Here is an 18,797-nt window from a genome sequence, read left to right as displayed (position 1 = left end):
AGAACTGATCACCCGAGTTTGATTTCTAATATTTTTCTCAATTATAAATTAAACTTGAATTGAACCGTACCTATTTACGAATTAAGGACTTGGCGCTATTCGATCTCAGCAATCGGCAGGCCTTTTATGTTTCTCACAAGACTTAAAGCCAAAAATACAAACTACGACCTTAATGATCTTTTAATCACTTTTTTCTTGAAAAGCAAGTGAGTTCACCCGTGTGCTGGTGAGTCACCAACGATTTGAATCTGTAGTTACTGTCATACTGATACATATTGATCTGTTGGATTTTTATTGAGAATTATACAAAAACCATTTTTCGTTTATGTGGCAAAGCATGAGTTATTGACTTGAATTGATTATATATAGATGTTTGTCGTCCCATCAATAGTACCTCAGCGTGACACACTCGTTAGGAAGTCAAAGCATGCAGCCGGTAAGTACAAATATTTGCAGAATCCAAACTCCTGCAAAAATAAGTAAACGCTGCCTTTCGACAGGGAAAATGCAAAAGTGAAAGAAACAAAAGAAAAGAAAAGAAAATAAGATGGGAAAAACCTCGATCAGAAGATGTAAGACCTAACTTTAATGGCTTCTAATTAGAGATCTTCACCTCTGATTGACAGTAAAAGTGATAGATGTTCAAAGCTGTGAAAGTTTGTATTTCCAAAGATTTTTATCGGGTTTGTTTTATATATACTTTGGCGTAGGAGTTGAAAGAGATGGTGCAAAACGCTCCAAAAGTCTAACATGGCAGAGATTCTTTTCTCTCCTACTTAAACGTCCAACACCAACGGGCACGACGGGCATTCTTTTTGTACAAAGAACGAAAATGCAATGATATTTGGTAAAAGCAGATACATGACTTGGTAAAAGCATATACACCTGAACCCCAATAGCTCACAATCATGAAAAGGGGTGGATTTCCAGGCATCGAGCTGTGTAATAGGCAAAAGTAAAAATTCCTCCTGCAGCCGGCCTGCCCTGTTCGTGCCTGGGTGCTTTAGTTTCTCGATCATGTTTGAATTTTCATAACTAGTACGTATATACTCAACTACATCTCGGTTAGTACATATTTGCATTTCACTGTAGTGCCTGCCTGAGTACTGTACGTAGTTTTTTCGTTTTGGTTGTCCTTTTTTTTTTTTTTCTCCCCTTTCTCTTCCCCTTCTGTCGATATCAATTATCAAGAAACACAACCCCCCCCCCCCCCAAAAAAAAATTGGAGTTTCTCTATTAAAAAATGCCGCCAAGATAGAAGAAATTCGGAAATCTCGATTATTTTATGTCTTTTTGTTTCATATCTTGGACATCACTTTCTTTATAAATAGAGAACACCAACGGTCCCTACCATAGCACCTAACCCTAAAAAAAAAGCCTTTTCCGAAAAGGAAACAAATTAAAGAAAAGAAAGGAGGATAAAAGTAATACACTACAGAGTTGCAAAGAGCGCAGGGAACAAAGCGCATGAACTTTTTTCAAAGCTTAGGTTTATGCATAAAACTAAAAGAAGCGAAATGACATGTTTCTCACGTTAAAGTTTCCATATTACAAAAATTTTTTAGTCTTTTGCTTTGCTCCGTTATATTGATGGCATTAGATGATGACAATTCGACACACCATCGCAGGTTGCCTGTTATTCTTCTTCTTTGTGTAGGCCAGACAGCCTTGATCCACTTGATGACAAAATGGAAGAACTGCAAGAAATTTAAGTAACAGTACTGTGTTTCAGCTAAATGAAAGTAAACTGAATACTTGATATTCATGAGGTGGTCTTCATATCAAGTACGTACTTATAATAAGAGCTTATTGTCTTGATCATTTTGTTTGTTCCATTTCATGCATGGCACGTTAACAATTAACCTAAAAGAAATTACGAAAAGACAATGGCACTCCTTTGGTTCTACCCACCAGAGATGAGGCAACTAGTACTGTACCCTAGCTAAATGTAACGGAAAATTGGAGTAATTTCGGTCATATATTTAAATAAAACCAACGTTACATGGAGCAAACTGTTACTGTAAACAGGAGAGAGAGAGAAGGACAATTTCCTGGGTCAGTGTGGTTCCATTACCTTTTAACTTTTAAGGTAATACTCATCATGTCATATATAGTACCAACAAACAGTCCTACAAAACTCAACGAAAACCTAGTTATCCAAGTCATTTTTTGTTTGCTTATGTGAGAGAAGTTAGTAAAGGTGCAGCAAACGTACCCCAGTTTTCGAATAAATTTCTTTTTTATTTTCACGGTAAAAGCTGCTTAACAAAAATCGCAGCAGCTCTAACCTTTAGGATTTACCGATAAAACATTAATCTTAACTTCTCATTTCCCAACGACTCAATCATGGCTTAGACAGCAATCAGGTGCAGAACCAGTCTGTGGCTCACAGTCTAATGGGGTGTAAACAGCTGGGATGTGAACAAAGTCGTCAGCATCAGTGCTGTATATAAACTCTGGGTTGATTTCTTCTGTGTGGTCGAATTCTGAATTGAATATAGGTGAAATTAATTGGGTTTGGTTGAGGTGGTAGATTTGAAGCAATAAATAGTATGACTATATTCGATTGGCCTAATAAATACACACACGCGAAAACGTATAAATAATGAGTATTTGTGGAACTTTTGGTATTATAAATTAATTAATATTGATAGAGATGTAGAGGGAGCTGGTGGGTGTTTTTAAGGAGCGTGGGTTGTGGGCGTGATGAGTGCGACGTATCGATAGACAAAATGGAAGATTTCTTCATATCTCTATGATCTCTGTGTCCATAGATAGCATTTGTGACTGTGCTAATTTATTTCTTTTGTTCTTGTTTTTCTATTTTCGCAACAACAGATGATCAACACCCACTTTTTATTTCAGTCAATGAAAAGGGAGTGTGTGTATATATATATATATATTTGGGTTATGGAAGACATGAGTGCTACTGATTAATTACCATTATAGCTAGCTGGGAGAGAATTGACCTATGTTTTGACCTTTTAATCGTATTTTTTAGTGCTCCTTTAGGTCAAAAGGAATTATGGATTTGAATTCTCATGTAGTTTCTTCTTCTGTTCTTCTAAAGGAGTGGAGTGTACCTAGGATTCCACACTTAGTGGTTTATAGTAGGACCCATGACTGAGAAGGTTGGCTACCCCCACCATTGCTGCTGATCCATTAAACTCGGTTGAAAGCTTAAATACGATTAAAACTCAATTAATTTTTTTGATCCATCAAAGTTATACAATCTTGATCTTGAGGTGACTCGGCATCTGTCAAAAACGAAGAAATTATAAGCAGATTAGATCACTGAGAATTGAGTAGTTGGTTGACTGCTTGGAATGAGGTAAGAAATTAAGAAAGGAGAGAAGAAAAAAATGGGGAAACATAGAAACTGATTAAGGATAATGATGATTTGCTAGAATAAGTTTTATGGTTGAAAATCACGTCTTCACAAGTGAGTGTTAGCGTATCGCTTTAGTTTTTCTTAGAATCAAACTCATGATCATGATGCTTAATAACATAAATTGAATCATGCAGGTAAATGTTTTTATTTTGTTGGGGAGAGGGGGCATTAATAATGGCAGATGGTTAACCATTGCAGCAAACCATCTTAATTATTTCAGTACTTCAATACTAGTCACGTGCCAAGTTTTGCATCCCAGTGAAAATATCTAAAGAATTCACGTGCTAATTATTATTTTTCTGGGCAGGATACAAACTTGTATAACACTTTGTAGAAACAATTCATATTGCATCAACCAAGTAATTAATGGAAAAGAGGCGTAAACACATCTTACAAAAATAATATGTTAGATAGATTTATGAAGGAAAATGGAGAAAGCATGCACGGGCACTCTTTTCTCTCTCTCTGTGCCTGACGTGGGAGAGAGGACAATTTGATTGATGGAAATGAATTTATTTCTCAAACAGTGTCTTGAAAAAGTAAACTGAGATTAGTTCAGTAAAATACATAAATTGATAGCACCCGTAGTTTGAAATTTCTGAGTATATATGTGCTGGACACTTGAGAAATGCATTAGAGTGATCACACCTCTTGCAAATATAAGAACCCGATAGGCTATATTTGCTCAAAAAATTCATTGAAAATACTTTTCAAACTACATACAAATCCATCATGTATAGTATATACGCCAAATCCCTCTGCTGGGGAGATCTGTTGTAGATAAATCTTTATTTTTGTCCGCCTGTTGTGTATCTTACCATATTGAAGATAGACGTTACGTACGTTGTTCTTCTAATAATTCCATTGCTAGCTCTAATTGGAACGTATTTTTCTATAGATAGACATGAGCTTTCACAAAACCTCACAAGAATCTCTCTACTAATTTCTTGAAAGATCTCATTTTTTAAAAAAAAAAAATTAACGTGCCAGAATCGTGATCTTACTATACTCAACGTCGGTGCAGATCATGAGGGACATTGACACATGACATAAGGCTGGAGAGGAAACATGGAACTAAGATTCCCCTTAATCCGAAACTGATCCTCTTTAAGCCTCGTCATTTTTTCGTCAGTTAGAAAAGACTCTCAGTCCCCTTGCTTGACCTATACAGAGAGAGAGAGAGAGAGAGAGAGAGAGAGAGTGGCTTTCGGCATCAGAAACGAGGGAGGAAAAGAGGTTAAAAGGGGTGAGAAAGGCAATAAAAGGCTGATTGAGGGGAAAGGAGGTATAGGGGTTTCATCTAGGAACGATGGGGAGGGGGAGGAGAAGGCGGAAGCTGAATAGTAATATGATCCTTCTTTATATATGTGTGTGTGTGTGTGAATTAACACTCCAATCTGGTGATTATTTATCCATCTTTCGAGTCCAAAACCCCCGCTCCTTCACTTGCCTTCTCAATTATTAATTAATTACGCCCACACTCTCTCTCACTGTGCTCGCCCCCATCGCATCTTAAATAGAACCCCTCTGCCCCCATCTCCTACTCCCATGTAGTTATTGCTCTCTTTCTCCGTTTCCGTGTGTCTCTGTACGAGTTCATGTGCATATCAATGTGCGCGGATCTTCAATGGTGAATACAAGGGCAGTGCGTTCATGTGGATTTAACAAAGGCTTTCTAACAGAGTTTATTGGCATTCTGTCCACCTCCCTTCAATAGAAAACCTCGTCCTCTCTCTCTCTCTGGAGGTGGGCATACTGCCAACTGAGCTCTGTTGGCTTCTCTTTGTAAGATCCTCGTGATATATCTCCTCCATCTGTTCTCTCATGTACACGATTGACATCAAGGTATAGAGCATGCATATTTCATGGTAAATCATCATGATCTTCTGTTGGCTTCATCCATTTGTTTTCTTTTTCTTTATTTTATGTTACAGAATTTTCATGCAACTGCAGTTCCAAGGGCTTGATGCTTGTCTAGTACTTAATCATCAGAACTCCACTTTTGTTTTGTTTCTAAATAGGAAAAGGAACAAAGATTATTTATAACTAGTTTTTTTTCTTCTTCATGTCGGTGTTGCAGGTTTTTATTTTCTGCTTAAATAATCTTTGTATGGGCACAAAAATCATCCATGAACTCTCTGGTTTCTGTTTGATCATATGCAGATCTTGTGTGGCTGCATCACTTTGGGAACCCTTATTTAATGTTCTATTTTCTGGGATCGATGTGTGTGTTTTTATCTCTCTCGTTTCTTTCTTGTACTGCGACCTAGGGCTTGTTTTGGGCATGTTCTCTTTCATTCTGATTCAGGAAGGTTCAAGATCAAAAAGCTTTCGATGAATGAAGGTCTCCCAGTACATTTTACACAGAAAAAGTTAAAAAGCAAAGATATTGAAAAAGCGAGGGTATAGTGGAAATTAGTGGAAACCGGAAGAAAGATCACATTATTCTGTCAGAGCTCATGAGACCGAAATGATGTCTCCATTGAGGGATTAATTGGAACTTGTTTTTGCAATGATCTCCCATGTTTGTTGTCTTATATGTATAATCAAGGTGATTATGAGATCACAATAAAAAGATCAGGGTCTTGAGATTTCAGTCTTCATTGCTTCATGCATGCCTGCCTACCGAGTGTTCAATGACAGCTATAATTTAATAATTATTTGTTTGTATTATTATATATAGGGCAGCTGCAGACAGCCTTTTACTGATACTGTATACGTAACCCTACTCCTTCCACAACTGTATTCTTTTAGGCTCATGATTGAAGACTGCCAGTGTTCTTAAATAACGCAAAATAATTACCCACAATTTTATAGCTCGCAGGGAAAAACATCATAATATTACAAAGAGCGGGTAATTTCTTGAAAAAAAAAAAAATAATAACAGACAAAGAGAAGATCGAATGCTCCTATAACCTAATTAATCCCCATAAAAGGGGTACAGACGATACAAATCCCACGCTCGATCCGACCTTGAACTGTGTTGTGGCAGTATTTACTCGTTCTTATTGTCTAGTTTGATGGAAGAAGTGTCTCAGCTGGGATGATGCAGATGGATGTTACTGCATGAAACATGAAAGGACTTCGGTGGCCGGTGCGTATGCTTTCTGCTGATCTATCTGTAGCTAGCTAGGTGGTCAAGCTAGAAAGTAACTTTGATGGCTCGGCCCCTCACTTTTCAACTTAAACTTCTTGAGCTATGGCCCTAGTATATATTATTTTGCGGCAATTTATATCTATCCTTCTTTTTTTTTTTAAGTCCTTTGTCAATGAGTTTTGAATTTATAGTCAAACCTACGTCTAAATTTACGAGAGAATGAAGCCGATCCTTGGGGACCCTTTGCTAGGAGTCTGGATCAGCACCTAATTTGGTTAAGGCAGTGTATTATTTATTGTCTTCTCTCTGTTTTTTAATTGTCCTTTTCTCGTATCCTCTTCTTCTTTATCGCACACGTACGTTTTCTGCTCAAACTTAAATCCTACACCTACGTACATTCGGTTGGAATTACGAAGATATATTAATTAGCTTAAATATTTCAATATTTTGTAACGGTTTTTAGCATAAGCCTTGTCAAAGACTCGCAGTTATGTGCATCAGCTAGCCCTATTCATGACAATTAGATTGTAATTTACTCTCTTTTTTAAAGCTGATCTATATATCCTGCACCTGAAATAAAAGATGACGTTGTTCGATACAGCTACCGCATTCCTCAGAAACAAAAGATGCTTTGCTGGACAGTACTTTTAGTTGTATCTTTTATCCAAACGGTACAACATCAACTTAAAGCAATTAATTAAGCTGCTGCTAATGCATGCTGATTTGCACATATATACCAAACTCTAATATGTATGTCAGATCATTTCTTTGTGTTCTCTATGCTTATTAATGAGTTTAAAATGTGTTTAAGTGTTGAAGGTCTTGTGGCTCGATCTGGTTCTCTAAAGCTTTAAGTCAGCATTTAAACAGGCACGTGAGAAGCATGTGCCGTGCAATCTGAAGAGGTGATCTGAGCCGCTGGGTGTGAGACACTTGTCGCAGATCTGTTGCATCATATATATATATACTCACTTATGTATTGTAATCCTAAGAGGCAGACTCATTTTATCGGTTGAAAATCAAAGAGGCAGAGAGGGAGAGAAATGGGCGATTGTTCTAGGTTTTTTTTCTAGGGCTTGCTCTTGAGTAAGAAATCCGTGCGATTTCTATATGAGAAATGAGAGGGTTTTGTATCACCATGAACTGAGGCTTCTCTGTGATTATTGGTTTATCAATAAAGATCTCTGAGGCCATTCCTGCCGTGGATGTAGACCATTAGGGTTAAACTACGTATCTCGGTGTGTTCTTTCTATGTTTTACTTATTTTTCTTGTTTCATTGTTCATGCTTATTTCCTTGCTAATTTTCTGATATATTTGCTCTCGATTATTTTGTTGATTCGTGCTTATATTGGATCTGGAAGCTGTTGTATATTCTTGTATAGATCTGTGTTGGTATTCTGCTGGTTTTGTGAACATAGTTGATAATAGAGTGGATATTGTGAATCTTGAGCATTTCGGTTTTGAGTCAAGAAACAGAAATATATTTGTTGAGTTTCAGAACCGAAACATATAAGGTTTTGTTATCTGTTTTTGAATTTCTTTATTAATAAAATCTTGGAAATTTTATAACTATAAAACATAGGTTTTATAACACAAACAAATACTTGGTTCAAATATATGCATGTATTAGGGTTGGGGTAACCTAATCTTTTAGGCATTGAAAATCTCTGATCACAATGCAGTTGTTTGGGCAGCTTTAGATCTTTTTTCCCAAGAAAAAGAAAATGATTCTCATGATCTGTAATCACATAATTTAGAACTTAATTCGAGATAGCTTAATTTTAGTTGGGCTCCGATTTGTAAGATGGACAGCTTTCGATCGATCCAACTCGACCATCCTGTGGGGTTTGATTTGTTTGGGCCTGCTCAACTCACTTCATATGTTTTTTATTCAGAAGATTGGGCAGTAAAGTAAGGTGCAACTCGATCGAGTTGGCCATCCTTTTGGACAAGGCATGCATAGTTGCACTGTTTTGAACATGCTTGAGATTGGCGCGCAGTCTCTGCCACCAAAAGAAATATAATCTGCTGCGTGGCCGCTGTGTTAATGTCCAAAAGCTGATATAAAATTTTGATTCATCCTTTTTTCAAACCGGACTGGACGTTAACTTTCAATCCGATCGATTCAACCGGTCCGAAATTAAACTAGTAAAATCAAAATAATTAAGTGAGTTCTTTAACGTGAATTATGTAGCTAATTTATTAAAAGAATAATTAATTATATTTATATTTATGATATTAATACTAACTTAATACTTTAGTAGAGTATATATCTACATACAATAACATATGGTATCATATGATTTATCAAATGATGTATTAGTTAATTCATATCATATATTATTTTGTATTTTATTTGATCAATGGTGATAAATTAGAGAAAGTTACGTACTTATATAACTACTTATATATAAATAATATATTATATATTTAAAAAATTGATATGTAAGTGATTTAGTCAGTTTCAATCTATAAAAATCACACTCCAAGATTGGATCGAAAACTGAATTTTAAAGACACCATGAACCGAATATGAATGAATTCGGTGGTTGGAACTGAAAACCTTTCACCACTAAATTAATAGTTAGCTAGGCTGGATCATCCATTTTGAGGACCAATGGCCTTGAATCTATCTGGGTGAACATCTCTGTCGATTAATTGGGAATGGTATATCTAGTCTATAAAATATAAGAGCACTAGTAGTAGGCTCAATAAATTTTAATTAAAATTTAGCTAAAGTTTTCACTTTTACAAATTTTAACTAGCCACTTTTTATAACACCAAATAATAGGCTCAACAAATCTTTCACTATTCTATTAAAATATTTCACTATTCTATTAAATTCGATTTCATCACAATATATCACAAGAAATTCTCAACTTCCATAACAAAGATAATTCTCAAAGTGGTTCATCAGAATTTTATCAAATCAATACACCAAAATCAAATTCCAGAAATTCAATCAACCATTGAGAATTCTCAAAAAAAAAAAAAAAGGAGTTCAAACATCAAAAAAGAAAAATCACATCCGGTCCGTTCGTAGATTCCAGAAAATGAATAAAAAAAAAAAAACAGAGGAGCACGATGGCCTGGGATTTATCGGTGCTCAATGAAATTCTCACGAAGACAGAGGCTCGTTCGGTGCTGCAGCTGGGAATCCATCCGGTTCGATGAATCCCGTCCGGTACCAAAACCATAAGTCTCGTTCGGTGCTGCCCTTCACTAGAAATCGCATTTTAAAAAAAAAAAAAAAAACAAAGGAGAATCAGTTCAATGGATGGCCTGGGATTCGGTGGCTTACCGGTGGTCTTTTTATTCTCACGGAGTCACGTCCGTTCGTGTTGCAGCTGGGAGACAATGGAGTCCATCCGGTGTTGCGGTTGCTCTTCGTTCAGTGCTGCAGACTAGGGGTGTGCATCTGGACCGGATTTTTTTCCGGTCCGGTCCAGAAATCCGGATCCGAGTGAATCCGGGCGGTTGTTATAAATCCGGATCCGGTTACGGATCCGGTTTTATAATCCGGCAATCCGTAATCGGGTTTTACACCTGGTCATTTATTTTCATTTCCCAAACGATACCGTTTCTTCTTCAGACTCTCGAACGAAATTCACTCCAGACTCTCGAACAAACGAACTCCAGTATTCTCTCACATTCGTCTCTCAAGTTCTCAACCCTAGGGCCCGTGGCGATTGCTATTGCGATTGCAAATCCGTCTCTGTGTCTCGAAATCTAAGGTATGTTAATCTCTCTCTCTCTCTCTCTCTCTCTCTCTCTCTCTCTCTCTCTCTCTCTCTCTCTCTCTCTCTCTCTCTCTCTCTCTCTCTCTCTTTGTGTCTCTGTCTCTCTCTTGGTTTGGATGGATTCGTTTTTTTAGGTTTATGTTTGATTCTCGCTTGGGTCAGAAAATCTTATTTCTCGCTATCTCCATGTGTTTTCTCTAAACTTATTCTGATTTAGTAGTACATGCATTTACGGGGAAGTCCCAAAAGGGATTGCAAGATTTAGCCTTTAAATCTTAGGGTTTGCATCATCTAGCCAATCACATTTTCCCTCTTATGCTTGACTGTTGGAGGCGGATTTTAGACATGTAACAGATACGAAAAGGAAGCTGATTGAGCCAATCTATGATGACAAAGTGGGCAGGGAATCCCCATCTGTATGGCAAAAACTCTGTCAAGATGAAGCATTGTTTGGGGACCCTGCCTTGTTGTCTGGTTAGGCTTAAATTAAAAATTAGAAAATAATCTCCAACCACTAAAGTTCTTAAAAAAAATATTGGACAAAAAAATAATGGGGAAAGCTTTTTCTAGGAATGTCTTTTCTGGTGAAGTGTAGAGGTCAAAAGGTGTGGAACCTAGAGTGATAGTTGAAATATTAAACTTTATTGTTTGTTTGTTTTGCAGTCTTTCAAAATGAATTAAAATTGTCAAGAATGGACATCAAGTATTGTATTAATCACAGATTTTATTTAAAAAACACAACTTTCTAGGTCAGAGCCATCCAATTTGTGACAGTGGGTTAATTTGTGTTCCTTGAAATTTCAAATGGAGGAGGTAGGTCAGTTGTAAAATGATATGTTCCTCATTATGATTGTTTGGTGTTTTCAGTTTCCTTGGTTTTAGAATTTTTCTGTTTTATGGTGCTCTTGAGACATGTTCCTCAATTTTTCTATTAATCGTGTTTGCATCTCCCCAAACTATTAAAGAATCAGCCAGTGATACGTTTAATCTAATTTATGCTTCTTCCTAAAAGCTAGAAATATACCGTATTCTTACTTATAAAATATACACACACATATATATATATATTCCCAAACAAAGTAGCAAACACCTGAAAGACCTATTGAATGAAAACTTACCAATCTTTTTTTTTTTTTTAGTTGTGGAAAGGTCAAGCAAAAAGTGGGGAAATAAAATATACAATAAAGGTTTGAAATTTAACCCATGTTTTGATTGGTTTCTTTTTCTTTTATTATTATTATTATTAATCATCCTAGGACTTTACTTAAAAGTTATATTAATTAAATTTTCCTGTATCTGTATGTTTCCATCAGAAAAGAACGGCTATCTATTTTTCCATTGCTTGCTGTTCTCTGTTGCTTGGTCTGGTTGTTTGGCATGATATCCTATGATATTGCTTGGCCTTAGGGTTCACATATTGGTGGTCTTATCAAAACAAAAAAAAAAAAAAAAAAAAAAGGGGTTCACATATTGGCGGTTTGGGGTTGTTTTCCTGAAAAAATTCAGAGGACTATCCCTAAGAGAGATGGAATCAATGTGAGCCATGCCATTCTACAGCATACTACATGGAAATTCATGGGCGGTAGGTAATACATAACTATCTTTTTATCATTTGCGGGAAGGATTTTTTTATTGTGCTTCCACTCAGAAAAGCATATCCTGACTTCTTGTTTGGATATGCTTTTATTTTGCTGATTCCCTTTTTTATGGGAATGTTTTATGCATTTCTCTGACTTATTTCAAATTGAATTTATGTTCTAAAATTGAATAATAATTTTGTGCTTAAGCCCTTGGCAAGAATGGTGCTGGATGCTAATTAATGCTTGATTACTTGATGCAGAATATCGCAGCAATTGATGGAGCTTTTCTGAGAAGGCTAGCTGAATGCTGAGTTGGGACATAGAATTAGGTCAGATTACAGGCCATCCAATTTGTTGATTTGTTGATTACAGGCTTAATTCTGTGCTTAAGCCCTTTGCTTCTTAATTTGTTTTAATTTGTTGATTACAGGCCATCCATTTACCAAATCAAGGTGTAAGAAATCAATTTTTCCCCCAAATTCAAGATTCAAGATTCAAGATGTGAATAGTTAATGATATTGTAATAGTTTAATTAGTTGTGATGTATTATTATTTATTTTGTTCTTTGTAAATTTATGTTTTGCATTGTGATATAACAACAATATTATCTAGTTTGCATTTTTATTTATTTTGTTCTTTAATTTATTTTTTTAGAAAATTCTTTTAAAGTGTTTTAATTATTTTTAAAAAAAAATCTGGGCAATTTAAATATGAGATCAGATTTTTTTTTTAAAAAAAAAAGTGGTATAATTTCTTTTTAAAGTTATAAAGATATTTTTAGAATTTTTAATTTTATTTTTTTTTACAAAACCCAGATTGAATCCGGGTATAACCTGGATATCGTGGAAAAAAAAAAAAAAAAAAAAAAAAAAAAAAAAAAAAAAAAAACGGATATCCGGTTACAATCCGGATATCCGCCCAGATTGAGTCCGGGTTCAATTCGGGCGGATAACCGTCCGGATTGTGAAATTCGGATCCGGATCCGGTTATGGCCGGATGCCCGGATCCGGATGCACACCCCTACTGCAGACGCTGGAGCTGGGAGGCAATCAGGGAGAGAGTTCCGGCCACCAAAAACCAAAAATCTGGGAGACAGTTCCAGTCACAAAAAATCTAGGAGAGAGCTAGGAGACAATCTATTGCTCTAGTAGGTTTTGCTCAAGTGAAGGAGATGAAAGGGGAATGGCATAAATTTTCGACTACACGGGAGACAATGGGCAGCAAGGAAAGTAATATTTTACTCCAAAAATATTATTTAACTAATTTGGTTCAATAAATTTAGCCAGCCAAAGGGTTGATGGCCAAATTTACTATATATTTATTGAGTCTATTGTAGAGGTTTATTTCACATTTTAGCTATTTTTGAGTTATAATTTGACTTTATTAAACTCACTACCAATGCTCTAAATGGTCTACTTTGATATTGGTAGGTCGTCTATGATGAATATCTTAAGTAGGGGTTTGGTCCGGTCTGGTCTGGTCCCGGGAGGTTTAATGGACCGGACCGGATGTATTCGGTCTAGGGTCTCCCCACCCTGGACCGGATTGAAACTTATAAAGACCGGTGCGGTCCAATCCCATTTGGTCGAGTCTGATCCAGTCGGTCCAATCGGTCCGACCGACTTCCAAATGGGCCAATGGCCCAATATTTTTATAATAGTTATTTCGGCCCAACAGTTAGAATCCACTAACAATTTATCTAGTTTGAAGCAAACAATACAAAAAAAAAAAAAACTTAGAAAGATAAATAAAAATAACCATAACAAAAATTATCTATATACAATAAATTTGAATAAAATATTTTACTGTCAAAAAAATAAAAAATTTATATATACATCCAAACAATTTAAACAAGGGGATCAATCATCAATCAATCATAGCATATGCCATTTAATATTTATCATATAGCAAAGTACCAACTTAATTGCAGTTTGCAACTTGCATTATCTTAAAAAAGAAAGAAAGGTTTTTTTTTTAAAAAAAAAAAGAGAAAAATACAGCTAAAATCTACTTTCATATATCTTACATACATCAAATGATTCAAATCTACCTTCTAAAAGAAAGAAAAATAAAAATCCATTCCCAAGCATATTTAAAAACTGAAAATTAAAAGGTCTTAAAAAAAAGAACTATCAAAGACTAGAAGTCATATTTAATAATTTACATCAAAAGCACTGATACACAGTGCACTAAACAGACTAACAGTAGCATAAATTACGTAAAAAAAAAAAAGACCAATAGTAGCATAAACCATTAACATAATTACATCAATACAAAATACAAATTATACAATTAAGTAAAGTGAGAATCAGTTCCTGACTATCAGCTACTGGATAAGTGCCACAAATCCCTCACAATCAATTTCTCTATCAAAGTTGAGATCACAGATCTGTAGATAAAAAAAATAAAAAAATCACAACCATAACAAATTAATCAACAATGTTTACATAACCCATTATATAGCCTTGAACATGCAGAAAATACAAAATAAAGATAAGGACCAAGTTTGAACCAACATCAAATAGAACCAAACTCATGTAAGAAACATCAAATAGAATTCCAATAGTTTGTAGGCAGATTCATCATTAGTTTAGCCACAGTCGTATTCTTTAAATTAATAATCTAGCTACTACTTTGGAAAACAGAGAGCCCAGATTTACAAACAGATGATGGAGACATGAGGCTGCATGGATCATCATCAGATTTTACAAACAGAAATTGTAATGCAGAAAGAAGTAAAGCTGGACATAAAAAAAAAAAAAAAAAAAAAAAAAAAAAAAAAAAAGACAGATTTGACTTGAGCACAAAACAATCATTCTATTTTCTCACGGTCTCACCTTTTTGGTCTTACATCAACATTGGGTTAAGAGCTGGTAGCCATTGAATTTGATCCTTCTGCTGAATTAGCAAATTCCCCAACAAGTTCTCCTTCAATCCATAAAAATTGAAAATAAAACAAATTAAATAAAGTTAATTTAATTTAATATAGAAGATAAAACAAAATATACCACAAAATAAATCAAAAGTAACATGATTACATACCCATATCTATATGCTTCTCAAATTCCTCCACTTCATCCATTAAAGTCCTAAGGCTTATTGGAGTAGAGGAAGAACGGAGCCAATTTTGTACACATATGAGAGCCTCAACCATCATCGGATTTAAACTACTTCGGAAAGAGTCAAATACATGTCCCGCAGTGCTGAATGTAGATTCAGAGGCCACAGTAGATACCGATATTGCAAGTACATCGCATGCAACCTTTGAAAGTACGTAATATCTAAGTAAATTCACCTTCCACCAATTGAGTAGGTCAAAACCTTTACCTTGATCCTCACATTTTTCAGCTATATATCTATCAACTTCTGACTTGCTTTCTAAAGAATCTTCTGACTGTAACTCTTGCTTAAATTGGGCCATCAATGCAGCCTGTCTATTCGTAGACTGAGTTGTGGGAGGACTTGCATCTTCACGTGGGGAACCTGTGCGTTGAGGAGAACTCCCTTCTTCATCTTGGATGTATGCCTCATACATGCGGATAAATGTATTTTTCACCTTCCAACTCAAATCAATGATTTTAGATTGATCATATGCATACATTTTTCTCAACCCAAAGTCAAGATATTGCATCTTGTAACGAAGATCAAGAACAATCCCAACGTAGAACAACATATTCTGATTATCCATATTCTCCCAATATTTTTCAAACTTTCTCTTCATATTTGTGGCCATTAATCCCACCACGGGTCCTCCTTCTTCACACTCTATATTAATGGCATTTTTAATATTAACCAACTCCGTAAAAAAAGTATTGCAAGTTACATACTCACCCCCCGAAAAGCGTAAAGTTGCATCATGAAATAATGTAAGAAACTTATCAAACAACTTTACCTTATCCCAATCGGATGCATTGGGAGGCCCTAACTTCTTTGACTTTCTCCTAGTCACCACATCACCTTCATCATCGTCATCATCATCTCCAATACTACTTAAAAAGCACATATCTTCTTCCTCCAACCGATCAAAAGCCCTTCTAAATTTCCCAGCCCTCTCCAACATAAGATAGGTGGAGTTCCACCTAGTCGGCACATCTAGGCAAACATGACTTTTGCATTGAATCTCTTCCAACTGCACACATTTCTTAAATGTACTACACCTTTGGGGGGAGGATTTAACATACTTCACAACTCCCCTCACCTTCGCAATAGACTCCTCGTATTCTTTCAATCCCTCACGTACAATTAAATTCAAAATGTGAGCACGACATCGAACATGTAAGAATTCATGTTCCAAGACCGTATCCCTCCTATACTTGGTTTTCTTTTTCAAATAAAAAACGGCCCCATTATTAGAACTTGTATTATCAAGAGTGATTGCAAGTATTTTCAGTCGCCCCCAATCATGCAAACACAACTCTATGCCCTTACCAAGGGTATCACCTTTGTGATTTTCAACCAAAGAAAATGAAAGAATCCTCTTATATAGCTTCCAGTCATCATCAATAAAATGTGCCGTGAGACACATATAATTAAGGTTTTGCACGGATATCCATGTATCCGTGGTGAGGGAAATTCGTTGCCCTCGAAGAGCCTCCTCAATTTATTTTTTTCCCTCATAAACAAATTAAAACAATCCTTCGCAATCGTTCAACGAGATGAAATCTCTACCCACTTAGGGCAAACCACAAGCATAAACTTTTTAAAACCCTCCCCTTCAACAAACCTAAATGGCAACTCATCAACAATAATCATCTTAGCTAAGGCTTGTTGGTAAGCCTAAACACTAAATGCAATTAGCACAAGTCCCCCACCGCCACTACCTCCCTCCACCTTCCAACCTAGAGTTGTCTGAGACTTATCCGTATTCTTAAAAGGGTCTTTCTTACATTGCTTCTCAATGTGATGCTTCATAGACTCTGTACCATTGATCTTTGTATCATATGCATATGAAACACCACAATAATTACATGCAGCCCTAGGTTTAGTGGGATCACCTTTTGGTATTCTTGTAAAATGATCCCAAACTATTGAACTAACTCTACCACTTTGTGACCCACCAATGTTAGATTTATCACTTACATTGGATGGGGGTGGAGGCGGAGGCATATTTGGGCTTTTTATTGACTCCTGGACATCATTTGTTGAAGTTGAAGAATCCATCTAGAAAAATAAACAACCAATAATTAGTGTAATAAGTTTCTATAGAACAATAAATATTAAAATTTAAAACCAATTCAATCTCACTAAAAGACTATTTAACAATACTTTCAAAAAAATTTAAGAAAGCAAATTCAACAATAAAGTGCTACATTCAATATGACTTAGTGACTTTAGAAAAAAAAAATTAAAATACCATAACCCAATAACTTGAGTAGACTACAAAACATCATTTTAGTGACTTTAGATTGCACCGCTCGACCCTCGCTCGACACTGAGTTCGAGAGAACTCAGGCAGATTGCACCGCTCGACCCTCGTTCAACATGGAGTTCGAGCGAATTCAAGCAGATTGCACCGCTCGACCCTCGCTCGACACTGAGCTCGAGCGAACTTAGACAGATTGCACCGCTCGACCCTCGCTCAACATAGAGCTCAAGGGAATTCAAGCAGATTGCACCGCTCGACACTGAGCTCGAGCTAACTCAGGCAGAGTGTAGAAATTCAACCATAATATCCAACGAACAGCATATATATTTTTATAAAAAAAACCTACATTATTTTGTTCAATCAGCTAGAAAGCCATGAAAATTGAAAGTCACAAACATTGGAGGTCCGTAGCACACAAACACCCCTAATATCCACCACCATCTAGCACACAAACCATCCTAAAATCCACAACTATCCAGCACACAAACAAGCCTAATATCTACAACTATCAACTAAATTAACAAAAATAATAACTAATAGGTAAGAATCTAAGATATAAAAATTATATAATAGATAGAGAGAGAGAGAGAGAGAGAGAGAGAGAGAGAGAGAGAGATCGGCGATTCAGCACCTCGTATTACAGGCGAAGGGGCTTAACTCTTAAAAGGTTTGTACGGGGCAACGAATGGGCAACGGCACGCCGCACGGCAATGGGTTACGGTCCGGTTGGTTCCGAGGCGATGCGCACAGCACGACTAGGGTTTTAGTGACTTCTTTTGAGTTCAGAGAGAGAGAGAGAGAGAGAGAGAGAGAGAGAGAGAGGGGATGGAATCGGGGGGAAGGCAAAATCTACTAATGAAACGGCACCGTTTGGGGTTATTTTTATAACCCCAAACGGTGCCGTTTCATTAGTAGATTTTGGAAAAAAATATGTGTTGGGTGAAACGGCAACGTTTCACGCAACCGAGTTTTTAAAACTGGTTTAGGTCCAATTTTACTGAAACCAGCGCCGTTTTCAGTCCCTCCCTAATTTCAGAATTGAATAATACTCTAATTGAGAAAGTGAGATGTGTTTTCACTTTCCACTTCTAAATTCTAATTCTAAACAATAAAAATAATTAATAAGTTAGTAAAAATATATTTAAGTAAACTATTTAATGTGTATTATTTAATTAACTCACTAAAAAATACACTAGTTAATTGTTACTTTATTATTTATTACTAACTTAGTTACTTAGAGACTTAGAGTATATTTAGTGACAATTTTTTTATTTATTTTTATATCCAAGAGAATATATTTAATACTTATATAATTATCTTTTGATATTAATTTAATATATATATAAGTATATAACTAATAGTATACTATTATATATATTATTAGTATTAGTAATTTACTATATACTAATACTATTACTCTAATTTTTTTTTTAAAGGAATACTATTACTCTATTAGTATTATAGTATATAGTGAATTAGTAATATTTATTAACTTATTTACTATAGTCTAATAACTAGATGTAATAACTACAAACTAATAATATGCAATAACACTAGTTAGTAGTTACACTAGTACTAATAGATAATAACTTAAAGATATTAATTTAATATATATATAACTAA

At 35.6% G+C, this 18,797-nt stretch overlaps 1 long non-coding RNA gene across 1 annotated transcript; it reads left to right on the top strand.

Moving 5' to 3' along the window:
- Positions 1-4,320: 4,320 nt before the first annotated feature.
- On the top strand, positions 4,321-5,987 carry LOC122314931. Its single transcript, XR_006243904.1, has 2 exons — positions 4,321-5,236; positions 5,472-5,987. It is a non-coding gene; the product is annotated as an uncharacterized LOC122314931 (long non-coding RNA).
- Positions 5,988-18,797: the final 12,810 nt, after the last annotated feature.

This window comes from Carya illinoinensis, chromosome 7 (assembly GCF_018687715.1).
Source record: "Carya illinoinensis cultivar Pawnee chromosome 7, C.illinoinensisPawnee_v1, whole genome shotgun sequence".
Classification (NCBI taxonomy): domain Eukaryota; kingdom Viridiplantae; phylum Streptophyta; class Magnoliopsida; order Fagales; family Juglandaceae; genus Carya; species Carya illinoinensis.
This window is presented reverse-complemented; position numbering and strand designations above follow the sequence as displayed.